This window comes from Callithrix jacchus, chromosome 3 (assembly GCF_049354715.1).
Source record: "Callithrix jacchus isolate 240 chromosome 3, calJac240_pri, whole genome shotgun sequence".
Taxonomy (NCBI): Eukaryota; Metazoa; Chordata; class Mammalia; order Primates; family Cebidae; genus Callithrix; species Callithrix jacchus.
The window spans coordinates 17,769,961-17,778,939 of NC_133504.1; the positions used below are offsets into that span (position 1 = coordinate 17,769,961).

Sequence of the window (8,979 nt, forward strand, 5' to 3'; positions counted from 1 at the left end):
AGGAGGAAGGGAGGGAGGGAGGAAGGGAGAAAAGAGGGAGGGAGGGAGGCAGGGAGGCAGGGAGGGAGAGAGGGAGGGAGGGAGGCAGGGAGTCAGGGAGGGAGGAAGGCAGGGAGTCAGGGAGGGAGGGAGGGAGAGAGGGAGGAAGGGAAGAAAGAGAGAGAGAGAGGGAAGGAGGGAGGGAGAAATTCCCGCTGAATGATTTTCCAGATCCTGTGATGACTGGCTTTGAATTCTTCCATTCAACTAGATGTTTCATTTGACAACAACACAATCTGCAACCGCTGTACGTATCTCATCAAGTTATGCTAATCTGACTTTTACCTCTAAGTTGGATTTTGTCCATGAAGACAAGTGATTCGTGTCTGGAAATCTGGAATTTTCTTAAGCAAACGATTTGAACTGATTTTATTTATTTAATTGACCATTCCATTCCTTATCCAAAAAACAGGTACCAAAAAGTTCCAAGCAGTTGAATGTGGATGAAAGTAACCATCACCGGTCTTCAGCACACCTCCTTGCCTGGAGATGAACTCCCTACAGACCTCACATGATGCTAAATTCATACTAAGATAAAACATCAAGGCCAGGTTCTAGTGCTAAGAAACTTTCTGTTCCATTCATTTGGAAGATGATTAGACAGAAGACCCTGGAAGTTTTGCCTCCTATACTCACATAACAAAGAGCAGACATACCCGGGGCAGGGATGGGAGAAACCAACCCTAGTTAAATATCTGTAGTTCAAGGCATAAAATTTGCTATTAACGCCCCAGCAGAGTCTCTTTCATCAGGTCTGGCTTCACTTTACAGGCAAAGCAATACTTCTGACTGTTGCCCCAACAAGCTTCCAATCACAGACTCCCCTAAATGTGACCTACAGGTACTTACATTCGTGGGGGTTTTGCCTTAGCGTACACCATATCTTCCACTTTCTAAATTCACTGGCTTTGTCATGCTTTGCTTTCATTGGGTTCTTGCTTTTTCTACCCTTTTAAAATTAATCAGTCTGCTTTCCAAACTCACTTTCAGTTACAGTAAAGACTGAAACGTCCCTTTGTCCACTGGTCACAGTTAAAGGCCAGGAGCCCTGCCCACTCGCATGCTCAGTTCCCCTGCTTGAACCCAGCCTGTGCCACAGGGAGTAGCCCCTTAAATACTATGCAGTACCCCCTTGCCCATCAGCAGAACTGTTTGCCTTTTCTCTTTAAAGATTCTAAACATACTTCTTTTCTTTTTTTAAAATTATTTTACATGCAAGTGGTATGTGTGCCAGTTTGTCACGTGGGTATGTTGCATCATGCTGGGGTTTGGGCTTGTACTGAACCCATCACCCAAATAATGAACATTGTATCCACTGGGTAGTTTAGGTAGTTTTTCAACTCTTGCCCTTTTGGAGTCCCCACGGTTTATTATTTTCATGGTTGTACAAATACTTATTTTCTAGTTTTTTTCTAAATGAAGATCTAATTATACTTGCTGTTATTTCTGATGTTTTCCCCTATATTTTCTCTCTCTCTTTTGTCTGTTTGTTTGTTTGTTTGTTTTGAGACAAGGTCTCACTCTGTCACCTAGGCTGGAGTACAGTGGCATGATCATGGCTTGCCATAGCATCTATCTCCCAAGCTTAGGTGATTCTCTCACCTCAGACTCCCAAGTAGCTGGGACTACAGGTGCATGCCACCATACGTGGCTAATTTTTGTATTTTTTGTAAAGACAGGGTTTGAGCATGTTTCTCAGGCTGCTCTTAAATTCCTGGGCTTAAGTGATCCTTCTGCCTGGGCCTCCCAAAGTGCTGGGATTACAGGCATGTGCCAGCATGCCCTGGCTTTCCTGTATTTTCTAATTTAGACTTGTAAGTTCATGTTGGGTGGGACTTTATCTACAGGGCTCCTATGCAACCTAGGTTGAAAATTTGTCTTTCTGGAGAAAGCTTTTAGTCACTCATATTAGGGGGCACCGGTATTGTTATCAACATGAGAAGACTTTTTGCATTATTTTGCGGAGAATCTAGGCATCCAGGTAGTATAAACTCAAACCCTAAACCTGAATGAGAGCAGCCTAGGGTTCAGGTTTTAATAACTTCAGGGTTTTCCCTTGCTTCCTCTTTTCCTAGCAGATCAAACCAAAAGCAAAAGTTTCTCTCCTAATGGGAGAGGATGAACATTTTTAATTCTCCTATTTCACAGTTCTATAGTAATTCAAAAGTTCTTTATTTAAGGGTCTTAGGTCTAAATTTCTGCCTTTCATGGGTCCAAAGATTTGTCTCCTGTACTGTCATGGGCATTAAAATCCAAACCCTTTTTTAACCATACTAACAAAAAACAAATCCATAGCCATCGAAAGATCAGTTTCCAAGATAATTTCCTTACTTTCTTTGTAACATTTAAAAGCATGCTTGTTACATTTTAGCTTATCTAAGTGATTTACCGTAAGAGATTTTTCAGATGATCTTATCAGCAGTATTGCTAGAAATCAAGGCTAATGTTATTTTTCATGTATTTATACGTTGAACGCTTTTGTTATTATATGTTAGGATTCCTTTGGATATGGAGTCACTTCTGGAAATGGACTGGCTTGATAACCATGTTTGCTTCCTTATGGTCTTAGGTTGAAATGTCTTCTTAGGCAAAGTGGAAAGAAAATGTGTGCAATTGTGTGCCCTTCTCAATCAACAATACAATCTGTGTGGAGAGAGCAGCTCCTCCTTCTGCTCACCCCTCATAAACATAGTTCAAAATTTTCTCAGGCTGGGGTCAGTGGCTCCTTCCTATAATCACAAGCTTTGGGAGGCTGAGGTAGAAAGATCACTTGAGGCCAGGAGTTTGAGACCAGGCTGGGCAACATAGCAAGACCCTGTCTCTACAATAAAATAAAATAAAATTAGCTAGGCATGGTGGTATGGGCCTATAGTCCCAACTACTCAGGAGGCTGAAGGGGGAAGATTTCCTGAGCCCAAGAGTTTGAAAGATCGAAGCTATGGTGAGCTATGATGGCACCACTGCACTCCAACCTGAGTAACAGAGTAAGACTTTGTCTCAAAAAAATTTTTTTTTCTCATACTCTCCAAAACAAAACAGAGAGTATGAATGGTTTCTTTCTAGAAAGGTTCCTTGAATTCAGCTTTGCAAAAATGAAAAGAAAGGAACAACCCCATTCTCAAAGAAATCCAGCTCTTTCCGGGGAAATCAGAATTTAGACCCTAATTCTAATATTTGGAATTCTTTCCATTTTCTATTTTTCTTTGGTATGACTTTAATAGAAATCTTCAAGTGGGAACATTATAAGATTATGTCTTTACAACACCAAAATTAACTTTCAATCTGATCAATTTAGTCAAACCCAACACTTTTTTTTATTGCATTTTAGGTTTTGGGGTACATGTGAAGAACAAGTAAGATTGTTGCACAGGTACACACATGGCAGTGTGGTTTGCTGCCTCCCTCCTCGTCACCTCTATCTGGCATTTATCCCCATGTTATCCCTCCCCAACTCCCCACCGCCCACTGCCGCTCCCCTAGTTCACCCCCACAGACCCAGTGTGTGATGCTCCCCTCCCTGTATCCATGTGTTCTCATTGTTCAACACCCACCTATGAGTGAGAACATGAGGTGTCTGATTTTCTGTTCTTGTGTCAGTTTGCTGAGAATGACAGTTTCCAGTTTCATTCATGTCCCTACAAAGGACACAAACTCATCGTTTTTTATGGCTGCATAGTATTCCATGGTGTATATGTACCACATTTTCCCTGTCCAGTCTATCATCAATGGGCATTTACTTTTTTAAAAGCATGTTATTTTATTGAATTGAGTAAGAATAGAGGAATTATATAGAAAAAAATTAAGAGTGACATTGGAAAAGTGAGTAAGGGAATGCAAATTTCATATGCTGGCTAGAATATTCAGAAGGGCTTATGATTTTTGAGTTTTAGCAATGCAATGTCTATCAATATTTTACAGATCTTCCTTTAAAAAGGCATTGGTTAGCCTCTCGTGGGCATCTATTTTACTGGTTATCCATGCAGTAAGTAGGATTTGGACCTAGACTAAATTCTTCCTTCTGCAATTCAAAGGTATTTCCTCTGGCCCTATTCTTAATTGAGAGCAGATTCTTACAAACAACCCTCCTCTTCCTGAAGACTCCCCTCTGCCATGCATTCCACTGCATTGTCTTAGGAGTACAACCCCCATGGAGGGTGTCCTGAGGGGGAAGTTCAAGATCAAATGAGATGTCTCTCTTCATGAACTAACAAATATAATTTTCCCCTTTCTAGTTAAATTAACAGTGAGAATTTCTCTTCCACTAACACATGGAAGCCTAAAGTGCTGCAGAAAGTGCATCGTTTTAAATCCCACAGAGGCTTCAAATTGTTACTCTAGTAAACACTTCCCCAGTGATGCTGCGGGTTGACTGATTACGGTTTGAGTCTTTCTGTTCTCAAAATCAAAGAAAAAAGTTTTGTTATATTATATTGTTCAAGATTAAAGCTTGATTCCATTTCTGTCTCCCTTTGACCTGTTTCCAAAGTGAAGTAAAATGGAGTGTTAACCCCAAATCCATCAATCTGGACACGTTCTATCACATTTATTCACCATCTATCCTGTATCCCTGTGCTTTCCCCCTCCTCCACCCCAAACATATGCATAAAGCCTTTCTTTTATCTTCAATAATTGATTCTTGTGTCTAACATTTTCTGATATTTACACACTTTTATTTATACATAGGTATAGGTCATCTATACACATGTCCATTTAATCCCAGAGTAACCATTCCAAAAGAATAGAGGACGAATCATTAATAACTATAGTATCTGCTAATTATTAAGTAGTTCTTATACTCCAGGATTTCTGTTTGCTGCTTCATGTAAGTTACCATACATAACTCTTTTCTTTCTTTTTTTTTTTTTATTTTGAGACAGAGTCTCGCTCTGTCACCCAGGCCGGAGTGCAATGGTACAATCTCGGCTCACTACAACCTCCACCTTCTGGGTTCAAGTGATTCTCCTGCATCAGCCTCCCAAGTAGCTGGGACTACAAGCACATGCCACTACACCGGCTAATTTTTTTGTATTTTTAGTACAGGTGGGGTTTCACCGTGTTAGCCAGGATGGTCTCGATCTCCTGACCCACCTCGGCCTCTCAAAGTGCTGGGATTACAGGTGTGAGCTACCACATCCAGCCCATTCTTAACTCTTTCAGCAAACTGTTATGAGTTGAGTTGTGTCCCCAGCAAAAGACATATGTTAGAGCCCTAAATCCCACTACATCAGAGTGTGGTGTTACTTGGGGATGGGATCTTTATAGAGGTAACTAAGTTAAAGTGAGATTATTAGGGTGAACCCTAAACTGATATAACTGGCGTCCTTAAAAAAGGGGGTAATTTGGACACAGAGATATACACAGGGGAGAATGCCGTCTGCAAGCCTAAGAGAGACACCTGGAGCAAATCCTTTCCTCCCAGCCCTTAGAGGGAGCCTGCTGTCACCTTGATTTCCAACTTCTAGCCTCTGGAACTGTGATACGATGAATTTCTGTTGTTGAAGCCACCCAGTGGTACTTTGTTATGGCAGCCCTGATAAAGTAATGCACAACCCTGCAATTTAAGCCTTATTCCCCTTTCATATACAAGGAAACTGAAACATAGGATGATTAAGGGCCTCGACCACAGTCATGTGGGTAGTAAGTGGAAAGGCTGCAGTTTAGCCCGGATCTGTTTTGTCCTATGGCCTATGTACTTTTCACCAGATCATGCTGCCATGAAACTCGTTTTATACTGCATTAAGTAGTTAGTTACCCTTTTCATCTATACATGGAAACACACACATTCACACGGAGCACATGGGCTTACAGAGTATACCTAGATTTCTACAGTCAAGATATTTATATGTCGTTTACTCCAAGGAAAACTTTCTGAAGGCCACTCCCCATATTTGGCAAGCGAATTATCACAAAACTCAAGAGGTAGGTAGATACATTGACCTGGTCTGGGAAAAGCAAGTTCTTCACTGGTGCCAAAGGGCATCAGCTACTTGCCCTGGAAATCAATGGGAAACTAGAAAGATGAAAACAGACATAAGTGAGAGGGCCTTAGGAAGTTGGGGGGCTTGTGTTTGCCTGTCTGCTCAGGTTGGACATGGGGACATAAATGGAAATGAGATAATTTTCCTGGAAGAAGATCTGATGGATGAGAAAACAGCAAAAGTTGGGAGGGAGGGGACGAGACACCCAGAGAGCAGGTGGTAGAAAACAGACAAGGACCTGGGAGGAAAGGAAAGATTTCCCAATTTTTAGCAGCTACTACAACCAAAACTCTGGTCCAAGAGCCAGATATGCCAAGAAAAGGCCATTACCTATAGTGGTGTAGGCTGACCAGTCTGTGAGAGTACCTGGCCAGGGCAGCCAGTGCAGCTAAGGTTCAGTCTGCGCTCCTCCGTCCTGGCTGTGTGCCATGGAGCAGCACGGTGTTTGACCGGCGAAAGGTGCCTCTTTCTATAGGCTACCTGAGACCCTATGCAAGAAATCATTATCTCAGAACCAGGGCATTCGCACTGGGCTCTCAGACAGGATACAGAATAAAAAGGCAGTTGGTCATCGTACATTAGAAAGCAGCACTTTAAAAGCATGGTTGTTCTATGCTTTGGAGATTCAGAGATTCTTTTTGTTTTCCTTTACCTTTCATTGCTAGTGATGAAAAGTCCCTTCTGTTGAGCTAAAGAAGAAATGCGATTCTTTTTTTTTTTTTTTTTTGAGACAAGAGTTTCGCTCTTGTTACCCAGGCTGGAGTGTAATGGCGTGATCTTGGCTCACCGCAACCTCCGCCTCCTGGGTTCAAGCAATTCTCCTGCCTCAGCCTCCCAAGTAGCTGGGACTACAGGCGTGCGCCACCATGCCCAGCTAATTTTTGTATTTTTAGTAGAGGCGGGGTTTCACCATGTTGACCAGGATAGTCTCGATCTCTTGACCTCATGATCCACCCACCTCAGCCTCCCAGAGTGCTGGGATTATAGGCGTGAGCCACCACACCCAGCTAGAAATGTGATTCTTACGTTTGCTTTTTCCACATTGAAGCCAAATTCAAGACAGAAAACATACCACACAAAAACCGTACGGACTGCTAGACGGCAGATAGGCAGAAATACGGAGTAGCGATGTGCCGGGGCTCACGGATTCGTCACATCAACACGCGAAGGGCAGCTCTGCTGTGCAAATGGGCAAACTCCCTTCCTCTCATTTTCCTCACTGGAAAAGTCACTCAGTGAATGTTTCAGCATTCCCAGGTTAGAGTCTGTGTGCTCGTGAAGATTAAAGTCTATATGAGGGTGGTAAAAAAGGGGGAAAGATAGACAACAAGCTAAAAAATGCATCGAATTTAATGTGCAAAATCCTCCTCCCCACAAATACATCGTATGCATTTCTCTTTTGTATTTCCTGGTACCTTATTAGCCAGAGAGCCATCGGCCTGCCAGGGTACTGCAGAGCGATCAAAGTAAAGCAACAGGAATGCAAAATTATATAAACAGTTAATATTTAGTTTCTGACACCAAGTAAACTTTCTAAATCAACAGCAAGATAATCATTCTTGATGCCAGGTGAAGTGGCTCACATCTGTGATCCCAGCACTTTAGGAGGCCAAGGCAAGAGGACTGCTCAGGAGTTCAAGACCAGCATGGGAAACACCGTGAGACCTCGTCTCCACAAACACTAGTTTTTTTTAAAGTTAGCTGAGTGTGGAGGAGCACACCTGCACTCCCAGCTACTCCAGAGGCTGAGGTGGAAGGACTACTTGAGCCCATGCACTTGAGGCTGCAGTGAGTCGTGATCATGCCACTGCACTCCAGCCTGGGCAACAGAGCAGGACCTTGTCTCAATAAAATAAAAATAAATAGGACCGGCTGACCAGATCACAGATTTTGTGTATACTGGGCATCTACTTACACCTGGAGTAGAGAGGCAGATATGCAGTGGACGGAGTTGAACGTGCAAGAAGTGGGGGAGGGTAGGAGACGAGGAAACCAGACACCGGTGTTGTCGTTGTTGTTGTTGTTGTTTGTTTGTTTTCTCTGCTTCATTTCCTGGGACCCAACCTCAAATATCCAGATAAATGAGAAACACCGACACAGGGTGTGCAGCTCACTTCCACAGATGTACACAGACAGGCTACCAAACAGGGCTGTCAGGTAAACAACAGGAAGCACAGTTAAATTTGAATTTCAGGTAAACAATAAATAATTTTTAGTATATGTATGTCCCATGCAGTATTTGGGACATAGATTTTTTTCACTGTTTATCTGAAATTCAAATGTAACTAGACTTCCTATATTTTAATTTGTGAAATCTGGCAGACTTACCCCAGGAGAACCATTAGTTGGGGCCTCAGCCCCGCCATGGCATGGGCATGATGGCACAGAAGTGGCAGCAGGAGTGTTGACAGCTAGGCCTAAGGAAGCATTCTTGCTCCATGTGTGGAGTTCTTGGATTGTCTGGCCCATTGTAAGTGCTCAATAAATATCACCTATTACCTTTTATAGCAATCAGGGAAACACATTCTTAGGTCCCTGGAGATATGGGAGCAGGGAAGAGAGAAGAATGCAGTAGGAAATAATAGAAGAAATGAGCTAATATTATTCCATGAGTAAATTGGCACTGGCAAGGCTCCTATTGGATAAAGATTGATGAAGCATTCTGGTGTCAGGAACGAATGTTCAGAATCCAGGCCTCGTGTTGATCAGACTCTCATTGGGCCCTGGGCCAGTGGAATAAAAGAATGCAGAGCTCTAATGGCACAAAGAGCTATAGGCCTGGAAATATATAGTCCATAATACTTCCCCTGTAGGGAAACAGGAAGAAATCCAGTAGACCAGTGAGAGAAACAACGTGGATGTCTTTTAAAACAAGAGGGGTGAAGTAGGTTTACTGCACTGGAAAACCACTGGAAAGCCAGCTACCAATTAAACGACCAGAAAATTCCTTACTGTTGAATCA

At 42.6% G+C, this 8,979-nt stretch overlaps 1 long non-coding RNA gene across 1 annotated transcript in view; it reads right to left on the reverse strand.

The window, feature by feature from the left end:
- Positions 1 to 8,167, reverse strand: part of LOC144581712 (uncharacterized) — a 122,136-nt gene extending 113,969 nt beyond the window's left edge. The window contains exons 1-2 of the long non-coding RNA XR_013532815.1: positions 7,933 to 8,167; positions 7,090 to 7,306 (exon numbers count right to left, since the gene is read on the reverse strand). This is a non-coding gene — a long non-coding RNA (uncharacterized LOC144581712). The remainder of the gene's footprint in view (positions 1 to 7,089; positions 7,307 to 7,932) is intronic.
- Between the last annotated feature and the right edge of the window lie 812 nt (positions 8,168 to 8,979).